The sequence below is a fragment of the Anastrepha obliqua genome, chromosome 4, assembly GCF_027943255.1.
Source record: "Anastrepha obliqua isolate idAnaObli1 chromosome 4, idAnaObli1_1.0, whole genome shotgun sequence".
NCBI classification, from domain to species: Eukaryota; Metazoa; Arthropoda; class Insecta; order Diptera; family Tephritidae; genus Anastrepha; species Anastrepha obliqua.
In genome coordinates, this window is record NC_072895.1 from 119,776,083 (window position 1) to 119,795,461 (window position 19,379).

Below are 19,379 nucleotides of genomic sequence, written 5' to 3' on the forward strand. Positions count from 1 at the left end.
GGACAGAAATTTTGTATTTAAGTTTTAAATGTTGTAAAACTAGGAGTTCAGAATTGCAAATATTAAACAATACTTTCTTTGCGGAGATGGCTCAGTTAGAAGAGTAATAAAAACATAAAAAAAGAAGTTCAGACTAATTTAAAATAAACACAGACTTCAGCATTTCAAAGGGTTTCTAGCATGGATTTTATTTCTAAACTACTCAACGTAAAGATAAAGGCAAATTTTTTATTAAAACTTTAAAAAATATGCTACTTTCTAAATTATAAAAATTTAGTTAAATTAATTTAATTAATTTCAAAATTAATTATTTGGGTATTTTTTAAAATAAAAAACACGTCAATTTCTTAGAGATACAGCAAGTAATGAGTCTAATTTATTTACTTTGTAAAATTTAATTAGCTATAAAACAGCATATCCAGAAAAATTTAGAGAATTCTGGTTAAAAAGTTGAAGGTTTTGGTGAAATGTTGGAAAATTAAAAAAAAAATTCGTACGAAAATACGTATGAAACTTTGCGTTGCATGATTTTTGTTACACTATCAACTATATTTTTGCAAAAGAACAGTAATTTTGCTACAGAGTGCATATGAAGAAAACATCTCAGGGATATGCATCAGTGGTTAGGGCAAGTGGATATCAAAAAATGAAACTAAACCTAATTTAAATATTCCAGTTTATAAAAACTCCTTTTGTTTAGTTAAGTTTAAATTATTTTTTATTTATTAAGTAATTTTTATTTTTATTTTAGGAACTATATTATTTTATACAAATTAATTGTTTCCTATTATTCGATATGGGAATAAGTAAATACTTTGAGCTGATCCATTCATCTCGTAAAAAGTGAACCGGTCTCCAATACGGACTGCACTGATAAGATAATCCGAAGGTGCAATGTCTGGGGAATACGGCGGGTGGGACAAGATTTCCCAATATCCAGTCCCTCTAAATATTTCTGGGCCGAATAAGCAACGTGTGGCCTGGCGTTGTCATGCAGCAAAATCAGTTTGTCATGTCTACTGTCCCATTTCGGCCACTTTTCTTTGAGTGCTCGATCCAAACGCATAGCTACAGTTATTAACGATCGTCAGTGATGGTTTCAGATGGTTTCAAGAGTTCTTAATAGATGACACCCTTCTGATCCCCCCACACACACAACATAACCGTTGACAAATGAATATTTTTTTTGCTGTCGAGGGTCCTGGTTCGCCGGCAGGCTCCATCTTTTTCGACGCTTAGGATTATCATAATAGATCCATTTTTCATCGCCACTGACGATGCGATGCAGAAAACCTTTTCTTTTCTGCCGTTCAAGAAGCATATCACACGTCACCAAACGTCTCTCCATATCCCTCTCCTTCAATTGATGTGGGACCCAGTTACCTGCTTTCTGAACCATTCCTATCGCGTGCAGACGTTTACTGACGGTTGATCTGGCAACATCCAAATCTTTGGACATATCATCAAGGGTTCGACATGCGTCTTCATCCAATAATTATTGTAGTGGAGTATCTTCGAATTTTTTCGGTGCCCCTTCGCGATCGCAATTACTCACGACGAAATTGTCACTTTGGAAGCGTCGAAACCACTCTATACATGTTGTATTTGATGGAACGTGATTACCGTCAATATACGACAGGTTTTTGCTGTACTTTTCTTTAAAAGGTAATAATGCTGTTTTTCGGGTCGAACGTATATATTTTTGACATCAGATAACAAAGGAACAACTACTGCGATCAATACCTCACATATGCACCTTCAAATCACCAGTATATTACTAGAGCGAATACAAAAATATTATCAGCAGCGACAACTCTTTTACGAGGGTGGAAATTATATATATATTTAATAAATCTTAAAAAATACCTCAATTTTATAAAAGTCTTAATTTTGAAAAAAAAAGAACTATATTTTCGGCCACAGAACTGAAGGTCTAAAATATAATATAGTATTTTTTTATTTACAATTTTCTGAAAGAAAAAAATCTGACAACACTGGTTGTGACCAATCAGCCTTGTGAAGTGGACCGAACTTCAGTAAAGCATTTGAATTTTATTTTCTGACAGCTCATTGCTCCTAGGAATAATGCCACTTATTTGTAGGATGCTCAAAAAGGACGGACATAAATAATCCGGGAACAATTAAAATCGTTACGTGGGATATCATCAAGGAAGCAACTAATTCCCCTGCAATACTCTACGTAATTACATTTCTTATCAAATGACATAATGTAGGTAAGCCCGAAATAAAAATATGTCACCTTAAATAGCACCATTTATTGTCATTCAGAGCGTATACTTTTATTCAACGCCATAATTATTCTGAAATTCTCATCCGGTTTATAAATTCTGCTAAACAGTGGCTTTCTTCTAGCAATTCACGATTGTTGACAACTCGGTTTGCTGCTAGAAAGACAGCTTTTACAAATACGTATACAAATATAATCCCATGCAGTGCGGTAACACGACTATCGCAAAAATATTCTTACCTTCTTCTCGGCACGCAACCATCAGCACAGCAAAACCAGTGAGGCAGAAACTGAACTCGAGTATGGAAAATAACTATTCGACACCATTGAAATCGAAATATTGTCTGAAAACTTGCATTCCACTATTTTGCTTTCGCAATTTACACTAGTATTTCACAACTCGTTCATCCAATCAAGCCAACAACAATCAACTGTAGCGCTACCACTCAGCGAACTACTGTGCGTTGCACATGTAATCGGATCATCAAAGTGCATATTGGATTTTTCGCTATTGTGTTTTTAATATCACAAAATTGACACACATAATACATAGCTCTTAGCATACACACACACACGCACGCACACTTAAACTTTATGTATCAAAAAACTATCATCGAATACCAGTCTATTGGCATCTACACTGGCGTTGCGTGGCCTAGCGTTTGGCTGCCTTAGCATTATGCTTTTATTATTGTTTTTGCATTTCGTATCTTGTGCCTCTCCAGTTTCTGCTGTGTCTCAAATGTCAACGCATTGGAAATTTTCATTTTTATATTCCTCAAGCCACTGAATATTCCGGAAGCCATTCGAGCGCCATTGTTGCGAGAGTAAGCCTACAGTCGACGGAAAAATATTAGTGCAAGTGGAGTGAGCAGAGAAAAACTGTAGGGTAAAGAACAAAAGATAACAATTTGTTAGTGGTTTTAGTTTTTTGCAGAGCTTTCTTGCTAATTATCCTCTTACCTCGTGCGGATCGGGATCTTTGGCCGAGCTCCTCCTCCTATTTGTGGTGTGCGTCTTGATGCTGTTCCACAAATAAAGGGACCTACAGTTTCAAGCCGACTCCGAACGGCAGATATTTTTATGAGGAGCTTTTTCATGGCAGAAATACACTCGGAGGTTTGCCATTGCCTGCCGAGAGCGACCGCTATTAGAAAAAACTTTTTCTTCATTTTGGTGTTTCACCGAGATTCGAACCTACGTTCTCTCTGTGAATTCCGAATGGTTATCACGCACCAACCCATTCGGCTACGGCGGCCGCCGAGGGTGGGATAAATTTTCATCAGCAATCAGCGATATGCAACAATATTAAAGTACGCCGGCATCTACGAAGTGAGGGCAGTTAAACAGATGATACTTGAAAAAGAAACGGACTCTTAAATCGACATGAGACAAGTATGGTAGATGGGGGTGGACAGGCCCAGCCCGAGTGGTTTCCTTCCTGTGTTACAGCTGTGCTATGGAGAACCTTCGATGTCACAGCCCAACATAGCCCCCAAAAGTCGAACAATTCCCGGCTTTAATCCCTTCAGAAGATCAAAAACTCTGCTTCAGAGAAGTCTGGATATCATAGCTCAGCACAGACCCTCCGAAGTTCAACAAGTTCCGACTTTAATCCCTTCAGAAGATCAAAAATTTCCTAAAACTTACTTAGAGCTCTGCCTTAGAGAACCCTGGACATCATAGCTCAGCACAGCGCCTCAGAAGGTCAACAATTTCCGATTTTATTCCCTTCAGAAAATCGAAAAAGTCCTAATTTTTCCCTTCAGAAAATCAAAAATTTCCCAAATCTTTCTGACAGCTGTGCTTTTGAGAACCCGCGATAGCACAGCCCAGCACTCTGCACCTTGAGAGATGTTGCAGTTCAGAAGATCAGCAATTCACTAAAACTCATTAAGGTCCCATTGAATTTATTTACTACATTTGGGACAAATATTTTGTGCGACCATTGGGCATCAGCTTAGCTAAGCTCTCACAACTCTTCTCAGTCATACCGTCAAATTTTCAACTTTTCCGAGTAATGTACTTTTAACCTTACAAACATTTCTTCCCTTTGATAGTTCGTGAGTATTGTGTGGATTGTTAAAAGTTAATACCTTGCCTTGCCGTTAACACACACTCATGTGCACATTTAATATGACGCATTGTTTTTCAGCATATTTCCTTGAAAACTCACACACCCTCCCGCGCCACTCACTTTTTCCACAATTGCACCTTTCCTGCTTGCATACTTTCGACGCCATATTATATTTTCTTAGCTATTTGGTGCATTTCTGGCATTCATATTGCAGCAAATTGCACTCGATATCCATTTACATGATACCTATGTATGTAGGTATGTATGTTAGTTGTATACTTTTTCTAGAAACTCAAATGTATGTGTGCGCGCGCGCTTGTTCCAACTCCTGGTTATTAAAGTGCAGACAAATACATATTATGCGAATGTATAAGTACGAGAGTTTTCCCTGCAATCGGAGTGACGTCTGCCACAGAGTTTGGATACAAGAGAAGCGAATGAAATGTGGAATTTTGGAAAAATAATGGGGAGTTTGCAGAAAGCGGAAAATTGACATTACTCACTGTTGTATTATATTAATAAAATACTACAAAGAAAATTATGAAACATTACAATGGCGCTTATTGCAGGTATAAAAATAAATATCAGCTTTATTGAAGACATACAAATTTTATATGTAAAAAGTAAGACACATTTAGGTATATAAACACTGCGGTAAATAACTATGGCGTAGCAACTTATTGACCGATTTTCACAATTTATTTGCTTTTCTTTTAATTTTACTAATTTTTTTTACGAATGTAAAATGTAAATTCAAGTTTCAACTTAAAAAAATCAATAAATTTTCATAAAAATTTCACACTTTTTATTCACTTTAATCTTTCATATCTGAAAAAAACAATGTCTAGCATTCATTATATGGAGAAAATGCACAAGACTTCTTCTTCTTAATTTGCGCGATAACCGCTTACGCGATTTTGGCCGAGTTTAACAAAGCGCGCCAGTCGTTCCTTTCTCGTGCTAACCAGCGCCAGTTGGACACACCAAGTGAGGCCAAGTCCTTCTCCACCTGATCTTTCCAATGCAAAGGAGGCCTTCTTCTTCCTCTGCTACCACCAGCTGGTATCGCATCGAATACTTTCAGAGCCGGAGCGTTTGCATCCATTCGGACGGAATATACACAAGACTACCGCAAAAAAAAATGGGCAAAAATCAGCGCGATTTTCGAGCTACTTGAATGCTGCAATTTGTTTGCTGCACCAAAATTCAATGTGCTGTAAGACTGCATACTCGAAATGTTTGTAGAAATTATATTTAAAACATGTGAAACCTGAACTGGGTACTGAAAATTTGTTAATTTTTTTTTATTTTTGCACTAAGTATGGGTATATGTTTCTAGTAGAATGAACTATTTTCCATAAGAAAACTATTAAAATTAAATAAGAAACAAATAAATTGTCCAAACTTATAGTTATTTAGTGCAGTGTATATTAGAGTAAATAAAAAATAAAAAGTATAATAAGTAAATAAAATAATAATAATTAGCGTGCAATATATTTTTTTTCAAAATCGGCATACAGTTTATTTATACATTAAAATAATAAACAATTTTTTATTTTTTTTTTTAATAATTTAAAATGGCGGATGTACACTCTATTCTTCCAGGAAGGTAGCAGCGAGGCTTCTCAATCGGCGGGCATTGTAGCATCGGCGTCAGTGACCTGAATACAAAAACCCAAAAATTTTTTGTTTACTAATGTCATAATTTCTATATGAATTGAAAACAAATGGAAAAAAAAATTCGAGAATAAAATGCTTAAAAAAAAATGAATTTTGGGGCGAATTTTCCTACTATTTTTGCTTCGAAAAAATTATTTTTTCGAAAATTTTTCGATATTAAAAATTCACATAGAAATATCATAAAAACGATATGTGCAAAATTTCAGGGAGATCGGTCAATAACTTTTCGAGTTATCGTGTACGCCAATTCGAAAAATATAGTTCTGAGAAAAACACGTCTAAAGTTTGAATACAATGTAACTATGCCTCTCCCAGCGCTCGAACGCAAAGAATAGAGTCGTTACGGTTGACGATCTGTAATATAGGAAATACTTAAATTTACGTTCTAAAAATTGTTTGACATATTCTTTAAGGATTATATTAACATTTTATAAAAAAAAATGTTTTTCGAAATTTCACTAGTATCTGACCTCTTAACCCTCGACAAATCCATATATTTTTTTTTAGATTAACGACATACTGGGATAAATTTCACCCAATCACTTTTTTAGACCTGTATAGATTTGGTGCGCACCAATTACTGAGGACTTAAATGCATACTTTAGCGTTGATAAACTACAGCTAACGGTATACTTCCAGATGTTAGAAACCCATCAAATATTTTGTGAGATGATTCACACCCCATTGTGTCTACCCAAGGCTAATTCTAACATTTCTTTTCATTGTTTTTTAATATTTGCAAATTGTGATAATTTTAGTCTTGAGTATAGTAAAAAGTAAACTTAATTTTTTTTATATTGAATAATTTTGAAATTTATTTGATGTTGAAAATTTTAGTATAAAGTTTTTTAAAGCAAAATATAGTCGGCTCTTTTTTAATATTATTATATTACATAATATATAATTTTTTTTTTAATTTTTATGGTAAAATATAATTAAGAAAACCAATAGGAGTTCCACTATGAACCTTTGAGGGATTATTAAGCATAGTCTCAACTACTAACAAAAAACTTAAAAAAGTATATGAGGGAAAGAGGTTTACAATAAAAACAAAACAAAAAAATTGCCCGAAAACTTTTGTATAAAAAATTTAATTCTTTTTCAAAAAATATTTTTTTAAAAACCTAGTATAAAAAATTTCGAAAATGCTGAAAAGAACTGTAAAAAATTGTTCACGAAAAATTTTGCTCAATTAATTTTTATTTTAAAATTTTTAAAATTTTTATTAAAAATTCATCTTAAAAAAATCGTTTATAAACTGCTAATTTCGGTTTACAAAAATTTTTTCGAAAGAGTATATAATTGGCACTCGTGGGCTGACCACTCTTAGAAAAAACGTTTGCTTTATTTTGGTGTTTCACGGAGATTCGAACCTACGTACTCCGAATGATAGTCACGCACCAATTCATCCAGCTACGGTTTCCGAAGTATATTTTATATACATTTCATACTAAAAATTATGCAAATGTTAAAAAGAACCCAGTTTATAAAAATTTTAAAAAGAAGCGTTGTAATTTCACTTTCAAAATTTGTCTACAAACAATTTTTTTAAGCAGTATACAAATTTCATCCTAAAAATTAAAAAAAAAGTGCGTGTAGTACACATAACAGAAGTGAAACTTTTAAGGCAGACAAAGAACGAGGGAGAAACCCGAGAGAGAATGAGAGAGAGAGGGAAAGAATATATATCTAAATAAATTAATAACATTTGCAGAGAATACAAATACACAAAATTTACAAAAAACGGAGAGGGGTCGACCGGTGTAGGTAAATGCCGGACACAAACCGTGGCAACAACGCGCACTACTCCGAGCGTTTATCACCCGCATATACGCAGCGATTCCAGAACCACAGCCACACAAAATGACCGCAAGGCAATACCAATAAATCCGACGCCGGAATGGATAGCACTTTATATAATAGTACGCAAAAGCAAAAAAAAAAAAATTGGGACCAAAAAACGCCCCGAACAGTAGGCACCAAGAAAATATAACCCCAAAAACTAGGCACCAAAAATATATTTCCTACAAGCGCCGAAAAGTAGGCAGCATTATTTCTAACTAGAAATTAGCAACCTCAAGGAAAAACTCAGCAAAATAGCTTAAAGTGTATCTAAGATATATATAAGGTATAGCTCTCTCTTTCCTTTTCCTCTACGTTATATTTTTTTTCTCTCGCGGCATGAAAATTCCCAAAACGTTGCACGGCCTTGAAATTTTACTCTCCATTCTCGCTCGTCCATCGGCGCCTAAAGAGTGTCACTTCAAAAAATTATGAAAATGTTCAAAAGAGCATTCTCATTTTAAAAACTCAATAGCAATATTTCAACATTGAATAAATGCAATTTAATTAAATTTTTTTTCAAAATTTTTACAGTTTACTTATAAAAATGTGCATCACTTGACTTGAAATCGCTCATCTGCTGAAGTTACCGCCCTTGCGTGTTTCTAAGGGTTTTATGTTTATGTCAAAGGATTTTGTTTTTATTGCAAAGTTTTGTGTCGAAAAGCTGTATTTTATATATTAATCAGGTGATCTCAGAAAACAGATGAAAATTTTGACAACCAGCTGATAGATATTTTATTAAAAAATTTATTGAATGTATGCAATATGTTAATATGTTTTTAATTTAATTTAGTTTGATTTGAATCTGTTTTTGTTTTATTTTTTGCCTCCAAAAATATTGGCAGGCAATCTAATTCCAACCCATAACCAATCGTTGGTATACCTGTGCAACTCCACTCCCAATCTGCTCAAAACATTTTGCACAACCCTCCCTCCTACACTTTTTGCCATACCTTTTCTAACGAGCACTCATAACTACTTTTTAATTTGCTACAACTTTGGCAGTTGTCATCTCCGTTATTTCATATTCGTTTCCAATTTGAGCGCTTGCAAATTGTATTTTGCACGAATGGACATTTTGTTTATTTCGAATTTCGCACATCAGCAGTCAATAGCAAATATGTGGTAATATTATATAAGAACAAATAGTGATAATACATATGTAGAATTGTATGTGGCATACGCATCCAATCGCAGGTTTAGGCCCAGCTTCTGCTCTTAGCTGGGGTTCTCGTCTTGATATTCGCTTCGCAAGTGGGGGCTTCTGCGCCTTCATGCCATGAATTTAAATGCAATTTTTGTCTTGCTAAAGGTGCGCCTAGTGGATCACCATTGCCTGCCAAGCGATACTGACTATGGGAAGAACTTCAAAGCGAATGCGCGGTGAATATTTGGCATTTAACCCTAGAAGCACTAACTTGCATGCCAGCTGCGTCGATGTGCCAAAAAGTTTGCAAAGTACATTTTTACGCAACTGCCTTGCAAACTACGCAGAGACTCGACTTAACCAAACTGTTGACGTGTCAACATTTTTCGAGATAAAATATATCAAAAATTGATTTAGCATAGAAAATGCGAAAACATATTGTACAAAAATATTTAGTTCATATGCGTGCGTATGTGTGTGCGTGCACTTTCAAATGTATGCACTAAATCCAAATAGCAAAACTTGTTTTCTGCCAAAGTGAAGTGCATGTGTAGTAGTGCGAATCCAGCCACCCATCAAGCATGCAAAGAGCCAACCAAAGTTGATTTGCACTTTGGCATTTGTCAGCTGGAAATCTCTTATTCGATTTTAATATGCTGTGCTCTGAATCGTTGTTTTCGTATGTAAACTTATTTATGGCTGTACCATCGACAGTGCCATCAACACTAGCAATACTAGCAACAAATATGCTGTATAGTATAAGCAGATTTTATTCAATCAGTCACCCAATGTTGCTGCCACTCCGCTTTGTTTAACAAGCGCTAGTTGATGCCACTACTGCTGGTGCTGCTGCTGCCGCTCGTTTCGTATTGTCGTTTTCTAATTTAAGTTGCTCGACAAATTTAATATTAATTTGCATTTTATTTTGATTTCGAGTTTGATTGTGTTTTGATTTCATTTCATGTCGCTTTCACAGTTGCACACTCGCATGCATGAAAAATATTTGAGTATATACACCTTCAGCTTCTGAAGTACAACAATTTAGAGCGAAAACAACCCCGCAGCTATGTACACTATTGAGCCCTTTAAGCGCCGTTCCAGTCGACCCTGTCGATAGTTGCACTAATTTTTGCTGCATACCTGTTTTCTCTTCGCAGTTGCACTAACAATCCAGTTGTTCTTAAGCTATCAGTTGGCGAAAAAATGGCAGACTTCAAATTTTTAAAGGCATTTTCATTGTGTTTTTGCGTTCAAGAAGTAAATTTGGCCAGTCAGAGGACTTAATAAATAAAAGAGAAAACTTATATTTGGCACATTGCTTGAGAAATTATAACACTAACTTTTCTCTCGATTGTGTCCGTATACAGAGTCCGGCACTCGAAGTGTAATCAATTAAAAAGGCCATAAATTTAGTTTGGAAAATTACTTTTATTCATTCATCAATTAAAAAATGTGTAAAAATAATACAAAATTAAGAATCAATTCACTTTTGCTCGATATGACCATCTTTTGACTGGACTATGGCTTGAGACGGTCCAGAAACGAATCGCAAGCTGCCCGAATGTGACTTGCAGGTATTTTGGCCCACTTGCGGACAACGGCTTTTTCCAGCGTCTCGAGACTGGTGAATCTTTTAGGTCGGTCTTTGTTCTCCAAAATGGCCCAAAGAAAATAATCCATCGAATTCGCGTCTTGAGAATTTGAAAGCTATTGTGGGGACCTTATGAAATTCGGAACGTTGATTTTTAGCCATTTTTGGTTCACTCGAGCTTTGTGAGACGGTACTGAGTTCGGTTGCAACGTACATGGTCTGCCACCAAAATGTCTGTCTGTCCACGGCTTCAAACCAACCTCCAGAATACTTTCCTGATAATATTTCGCATTTACCTCGACGCCAGGCTGGTTGAAAACGATTGGAGAGCGCCCATCTGCGGCTAAAGTGGACCAAACCATTACCTGTAGCGGGTGCTGCCTCCTGATGGCCAATCGATGACTCAAATTCTCGTATGAACGGTCGGTCAAATAAAAAAGTTAAACATTTTCTCGTCAGAAAACACAATGTTCGGAAATTTACCGTTTTCGGCCAAACGAAGCAACTCCTTCGCTCTCTCTAGTCTGACTTCTTGCTGCTTTGGTGTGAGATCATGCGCCTTTTGGATATTATAAAGCTTGACTTTGAGATCATTTTCCAGTATGCGGCGGATGCTACGATCAGATATTTTCAGTTCTTTCGCAATTTGATTGACACTTTGCCGGGGGTTTCGTTCAAGTCGCTTCTTCACTCAAGTCGCTTCTTTCTCGCAAATACTCCAAAGCACGCCTCATCAGATATTGTCATCATTCAAGCTTCTGTACCATACAATAGGACGGGCATGATGAGAAACTAATAAATTATTACCCAACTGGTCATCGGCAGTCAGTGGCTGTTGTTTAAGGGGAATTGTACAACTCATTTCTCAGGAAAGTGTCGATCCGATGGAGCTCTACTTCTTCGTGTGCTGTTTTGAAAGCCGCGTTAGTCCTACTTAGGGAGTTTTAGACTGGTACTTCAACCATTTCCCCTACCTACCTTACAGGCCACTCTTATTGATTTCCAAGTTATCCACTGCTAAATTTATCAAAAGACTCATTATTAAAATCTCACTTCAAGCAAATTCAAACCGCGATTAGGTTATTTAGCTGAGTCCCTATTATTGAGTTGTATCAGAGTAACCGGCTTGCAGTATGGTAGCAACGCTACAAGTAGATCAAAGGAAGTGGGCCTCACATGCTTTCCGAGCGACTACTCTCACCTACAGCAAGCGTCTTAACCGAGCACCGTTCGATGGTAAACTTTTCAGTGGGGCTCAACGTAAACATCTGTCGCTATTTTGTAGTTACGATATAAGAAGGTAGATAAGGTGAAGTCGTGTCAGCATTTTCTTCTCCGCAGCTAACCAACTTTCACGAGACTAAAAATTACAAAACTATATTTCCAATTTATCAATAATGCACCAGCAGCTTCGTAAGTTAATTCTCAATACAGTTGCTACTCAAAACAAAAAGTTTATTTAATTGTGTGGATTATGTAAAAAAATGATTATTCAGCGCAATTCAGTGCTCTACTTTCTGTTCCATTTAACTAAACATTGAATAGTTTGAATAGTAAAAAGGTCTAAGCGAAATTCTGGCTATTCAGCGCAACTCAGCACTCTGCTTTCTATGCCATTTAACTAAATATTGAATAGTAAAAAAGTTTAAGCGAAATGTTGGATATTCAGCGCGATTCAGCACTCTGCTTTTGCTATGCCAATTAACTAAGTATTGAATAGTTTGAAATTAAAAACGTCTAAGCAAAATTCTGGCTATTCAGCACTCTGCTTTAGCTATGCCAATTAACTATAAACTTGAAATTTTTAAGGTGGATGCATAGTACACGCTATTAAGGGCAGTTCATCACTTTGCTTTCTATGCTAATTAACTAAACATTGAATAGTTTGAATAGTAAAGGTTTAAGCAAAGTACTGTCTACTTAGAGCAATTCAGCAAGTTCATAAAAGCAATGCATCTGTTTAAATAACATTTGTTTGCCAAATTAATAAATTATTAGCAGTCTTTTAAAAGACTTAGCACAATTCAGCACCCATTCAGCACGCTTCTGTTTGCTAGATCCAGATAAAATTTTGTTTTTGACATGAGCCTGGAAGCTTAAGTATATTTGTGTAATCTAACATAGTTCCACCTAATTCAGCGCAATAAATCTCTGCTTATAATTCATTTATGGCAGAAATTGTCACAAAACTTTAACCTGATGCTGAACTGAACTACGTACGCATTTTTTCATTGGTACAACAATTCATGCCAGGAGTGCATAATATTAATGGTGAAAACTTAAAGCTTATAATTTGCTTTACCAGCACACCATATGTATACTTTATAGCACACATCCGTGCCTACCCAACTCAAACACTCTACGCTTTTAAACAAAGCCATGTGGCCTGATATCTATGCCATCCAAAGTGTGCATACGCAAAATTTACCGAAATTCAGCAGAACTTCTTGTGGTTTTTTGGCTATAAGTGTGCAACACCACTTAGATACGAGTAGCTCTCAAGTGTAATGGGATGGAATTTTGAATCCCTCTGCATCTTCAGTCGCTGCTGCAGGACAACCGCCGTATGCACGTCACCACAGACCACAACATCAAGGGCGCAAACAGCAACAGCAGCTCGAACAACAATAGCAGGCATGTAATGCCATTCAGCAGCCCTAAAACTTTGTCCAAGCCAATAGTCCGACAACTCGTTGTCGATCCTATAGATGAAAGAAAGTAAAGCGTTTTGCTGGGCGGCAGTAGGTTGGTTTGAAATTAAGCTGGTGAAGTAAATGCCGCAAGCGCGCTGCCATTGCCATCATTTAATCGGCCAACAATTCGCCTATTCGCAGGCAAGCAGATTAGTAACTACGATGCTGATTGCCAGAAATGAATGCAGTTGAGTTGAATTAAGTTACGGTTAGTATTCTAAAGTGCATAGCAGTTGCGTAGGATGGCGCTGAATAGTGCTGAATTGAGCTGAATTGCAAAGGAAATGTATTCAATTGCTTGAATTAACTGCTACGTGCGACGAGTGACCCAGATTCCGTTTCCGTTCCTTTCGTAACCACAATTTATGCAATGCAAATGGGAATTTGGAGACCATTAAAAGTGGAGCATACATACATACATATTTTTTGACATACTTATACTCATGCAATGCATGCTTATCAAAGACGATAATATCCATTTTACTTTACTGCTTCCTTTCGTACATTTTCGCTCGATGCAAGAGCAACAAATTTTAACAAACTTAATTTCAATTACGACCATTGTCAACATCCTTTATGGTGTCCGAAAGCAGTGTTATAACCAGCCTGTCTGTGCAGACAAAACCACAACCAAATGCCCGACGGGCACAATGACTAACGGAACGTGTGTATGCAACTGTTCAGCCATACGATTGGGCTAAATTACACTCGCCCTGGCCATCCAGGCAATGTGATGGTTAACTGGACGCCCGTAACCCAAGCGAGCAATGCTGGATAAGTATTTTCTCTTCAAATCAACTGCTCATCTCTTGCGCTGATATGTATGAATGCCCTCCACCACAGCAACAATAACGGAGCTACTGATTTTTTTTTTATGTCATGTCAGCATAGTTTTAATTACTGAACTTTCGCTTGTGGCTCTTTTTTGGAATGTACGTCCAAGTAGAAATCTTTGTACTCTGCTTTTCCTTTCAGTTATTGTCTGCTAGTACAGCTTTTCATTTCTTTGGTAATATACTCGTAATTTTACATTTGTAGGGCACAGATAGCAAATGATGAGCAAGAAAAACTACATTCAAATAAGTACAAAAGATATTTTTAAGATAATTACCATGTGCAAAATTAGTTTGGTGCGCTGAATTTAAAGGCAGAACTTGAAAATTTATGTAATTAATAAGAAGCGGCATAAAAACAGATATTCAGCGCAATTCAGCTGCAGCTTAATTTAGCTTTAACACTATAAAATATTTCAAATGAGGCGAAAAGATTATTCAGCACGCAAATTTTTGTAAAATAGTATTTTTTCCAATGGGCAATTCAGCGAGATACGGCTGCAGGCAAAATACAGTTTTAAGAAAGCACTATGAATGAGGTGACAAAGTTACCCAGCTCAAAAATTCTAGTAAAATAAACTTTTTCCCAAACGACATGTGGAAAAAACATTCAGCGCATTTGAATTTAAAAGCAGAGTTTAGAAAATTATGTAATTAATGGGAAGCTGCAACTGAATGGGAGTTTTAACATTAGAAAACACTGTGAATGAGGCGAGAAGTTATTCAGAACTCAAATTCTAGTGGAATAAATTTTTTTTCCAAAGGCGTATGTGTAAAAAACATCAGCACAAGTTCTACTTTTAATTTATTTAACTAATAAAAAGCGGCATAAAAATAGATATTCAGCGCGATTCAGCTGCAGCTGAATTGATGTTTTAACATTAAAATATTGCGAATGGCGGGAAAAAGTTATTCAACACACAAATTCTAGTCGAAAAAAGTTTTTTCAAAGCGTATACGTAAAAACATTCAACGCATTTTAATTTAAAAGCAGAGCTTGTAGGAAATAAATAAATAGAAATAGATACTCAGCGCAATTCAGCAGCAGCTGAATTTAGTTTTAAAATTATCAAATTCATTATCAGCAGCAATTATATATATACATATATTCAGCAGCAATTTAGTTTTAACATTTTCAAATACTTCAAATAGAGCGAAAAGGCTATTCAGCTCACAATTGATAAATGTAAATCACTAGAAATCTTTACAAAATTTACCCCAATTGAGTTTGCAATCAAATTTTAAATAACTTAGTTTCAAAATTTACGCAGAGCCAAAGGAATCAAATCAAAATTTATTCATTGATTTGTATTTAACTTTGTGACCTTTTTCTATTGCAAAAAAGGCAAATATATATCTCAATTATTCAGCTTGAAAAAATATACAGTGCAATAAAAGCGAATTTTTGTCTACAAGTGAATGGAGAGGCATATAAAATTCATGTTCAAAAAATTAATTTGCTGCTATTCAGCCAATGCAGCTCGACGTAGCTCGACGTTTATCAAATTAATAATCCGCCATTGGAAATTGATTTAACACAACATTTTTTTCTTCTTTTGAAATATGAATGCAAAAAGTTAACAGTTCTCATATTTTTCGGTGCTGTTTTCTACTTAAAAATTCATGAATTTATGTTACTGGAAATTTGGAAGGTGGTCACCTAATTAAAAAAACGATGGTTAGAATAAGGCTTTGAATTGTTTAGTAAATTATTCTTGTATTTTTCCCTGCAATTTCTTAAACAATTGTTTCGTTTATTTCGAAAAATTATGCTACAAAACTAAAAAATTTAAATTACTACATTTTTAATGCCATTCCGCTGCTTGAACTCTTATTTGTAGTGAATTCAGTGAGGTGTGTGGATTAGGAAGAAATTTTGCTATGCATTTTCCTCTTTTTATTCAACGCATTCAGCTCACCTTAATATAAAAAAAATAGCTCGCCTTAATAGATTATGGTTTTTAGTATTCTAATAAATTATTATTGTTTTTTCTCTGCACTCTCTTAAACAATTATTTAGTTTTTTTTTCGAAAAATCATGCTGCAAATCTATTCAGCACCATTAAGCACGCACCCAGCGGCACTTCGAATTTAAGTAATTTAATAAAAATTAGAACAACTGCATTTCTAGTGCTATTCAGCTAGTTGAACAATAGATTTTGGTCTATTCAGCGGGGTGTGGTGTAGATAACAATTTCACTGAAACGCGTTTGGTCCCCACCATGCAAGTAGTTTTGTGCAACAGAAAGTAATTAAAGCTTTTATAGATTTTCCGCACTTATGCGCCTAAACAAACGTCTATTAAAAAACTACTCGTTGCTTGCGGTACTTTTATGAATCATGCAATTGATTATTTTCATATCCATATGCTAGTATGGGTAATAACAATTAATATGCAAATGTACGCACATCGGAATGGTTAGTTAATTAATAATTCTTAATTAGTTGCCCGCCATTATTGTAAGTTGGAAAAACAAAAAAAAAAAAACAACTAAGCAAAAACCATATGCCAAATGTTCGATTTCATGCATGGACTTGACATGTGCATACTACTGTTGTTGTTGTCATAATGCTATATAAATATTGTTGCTGGTGCCGACCAATTGTTTGTATTCACTTACAGCAATTTCCGCTTGTAATAAAAGTGGACATGAAAAACAATGCAAAGTAATTTAGCAGCAAATCCTTGATAAAATTTAATTACGTAATTTCAATGAGTACAAATGTAATTTTTATGAGCATTGATTTCCACTTGAATGGACTTTTAATTATAAAATAGGTTTAGTACTTGACTGGCTGATTATTTTTATTTTGTGTGAAATTAACAAGCGAAAATGTACAGCTGCAGTTATTTGTTTAAAATTGCATTTAATTTCTTTTAGTAATTATTTTCTCTTTTTTCAGGCCCTTATGATGGGTAATGGTGCGTAGTTATTTTTTAATGGCTTTGCATGGCATTATTCTTACTGGTATTTTTTTATTATTATTTTTATATTTATTACTAGTAAATCCGGCCCAATAAATTTTAGCGACCTCGGTAGTCTAGTGTAAGTGCACTAGTGGGTTTGAATCCCACAAAAAGCTCGCACTTTCCAAATTTACCTACTTCCCCTGCATCTAAAAAAAAAATCTCATTCCGCAAACCCAAAAATGTATCCTTTTCATCCTTACTCCCGCACAATAGTCAGCGCATTATTTGCATTGTGGCTGCTAAAACTCGTAAAAACAAAGAAAACACACAGCTACACATTGCATTAGTGGCGCCAGCAAGAGGAAGCAGGCAACCGCGGTAATAACGCAGACACACCAAATTTACCGAAGTCCTCAACCATCTGTGCCATCCTTCTTGCAGAAAAATGTGAAACACAGATGGCGCTCCAAGCAGAAAGAAGGCGTTGTTCCTAAGCAACGATAGGTGGGCACTTCCACTATTTAGGATTGGTAGCGGTAGGACTGAGAGGAGCGAACAAGGAAATAAAAAAATTTTGCATAAAATATTTCTCTACGCATAGCAGTCATAATTTATACGCAGGGTGCATACGGTATTTGAGGATATGCATATATGTGTCTATAACTTCCCGAAATCTTTTTTTTTTCTTTTTGCTCAGATAAGGCATGGAGGACTATAACTTCACTCAAGAAATGAAGAGACATGCAACAATCGCCGCTATATGGGCAAATCACATCGATTTAGAAATCTTTAATTTTCTCACGTTTGTTCGTTCCAAAGGTTCACCGTGAATTGGAAGCATCAGCCGGCGATGCAGAATTTGTTGCAAAACGCTAAAAACATGAGGAGGACCTTCTGACACTATTCGATCTGCAGAATTTATTCAACAAGTGCGAGCGATCATTGACAAGTATCCTTCAAAATCAATGAGGGTCCGTGCGAGAGAGTTTAATTTTTCTTATCAGTCTTTTCTAATGGATCTTATCAGTCCAATTGTCCATGGTGATTTTCATGGTATAAATCCTACCATTCGGCAATGCGTAGGTTCGAGTCTCCGTGCACGAAACGCCAAAATCAAATTTTTTTTGTAATAGCGGTCGCCCCTCGGCACGCAACGGCAAACCTCCGAGTGTATTTCTGCCCTAAGAAGCTGCTCTTGAAAACCATCTGGTATTCAAAAGAGGCATAAAACTGTAGGGCCTTCGATTGGTGGAAAATATCGTGGCCCACATCATAAACGGGGAGTTGAGTACGCCCAAACACCCAGCAAACGACACAAGCGCCAATTATATTTGGATATATCAGTAAACATCCTTTTCAGCTTAATTTTTACAGCTCGATTCTGCTGATACTTGAATCCTTAATAATTAAAATTCCTCTGCATCTATGTTTAGCTTCAATTTAATTTCCATTTCTGAAAATTATCTGACATTTAACTGGAAATGATGGAAACTGATTGTCTATTTTCTTTGCGCTATTCCATGTACAAACGAGCATACAAGTGCACGTAATTTTTCGGTACCCTTTCTTCAGATTCGTAATTTTTCACCTCCTTTTTACTTGTCAACCATTTTCATTGTTGGCAAATCAAAATTCTCCATTGAATTCCTTCTACAGCCACATATTCGTATCCTCTTGACTTTAACTGCCTCACACCAAATTCACTTCACATTTCACTTTTTCTTCAACTGGTTACTCGAAAATTTTGTCTGCACTCCCTTGACGCCTTAAACCAACCAACCAACCAACCAACTGTGATTTGGTCTAACAGACTGATAGCCAGCCAGCATTAGGTGAACTCCTTCAAAGTCGGACAAGTGTAAGGCGTTGTAATTGTTGTAAATTGATGTTTGCCCATTTTGTCGGTTTTCTTCACTCAACTCAACTTGCTCAAGTGCATCTCAATTTGTTATCCCAACTTCGGTGCGGCTATCTAGTCATTTTCCTGCTATTCTAACTATTCATTCAAACACTTTTATTGTTTGCCGAAAGTTTAAGTGCTGCTCAGGGTCGTTGGCAAAGTAAAGTTGTAAATTATGCAGTGATTTTTGGTGCATTTAACAAATTGAAATGGCAGTTGGTAGTTGAATAAAGGACGTGCAGTAAAAGAGCATAGAAATTGGTGTATATTAGTGAAAAAATGAAAAAAAAAAACACAAAAAGTATACTTGAAAGAAATGCATTTCTTCTAAGTTGAATTTTATTCTTAACGCTTGAAATTTTACATATTCAATTTGGCGTACTTTTAGTAGCATAGACTAAATTGAATCATAAAATCCAATACATACATGGTTTCACTTAATTATACTCCGAAT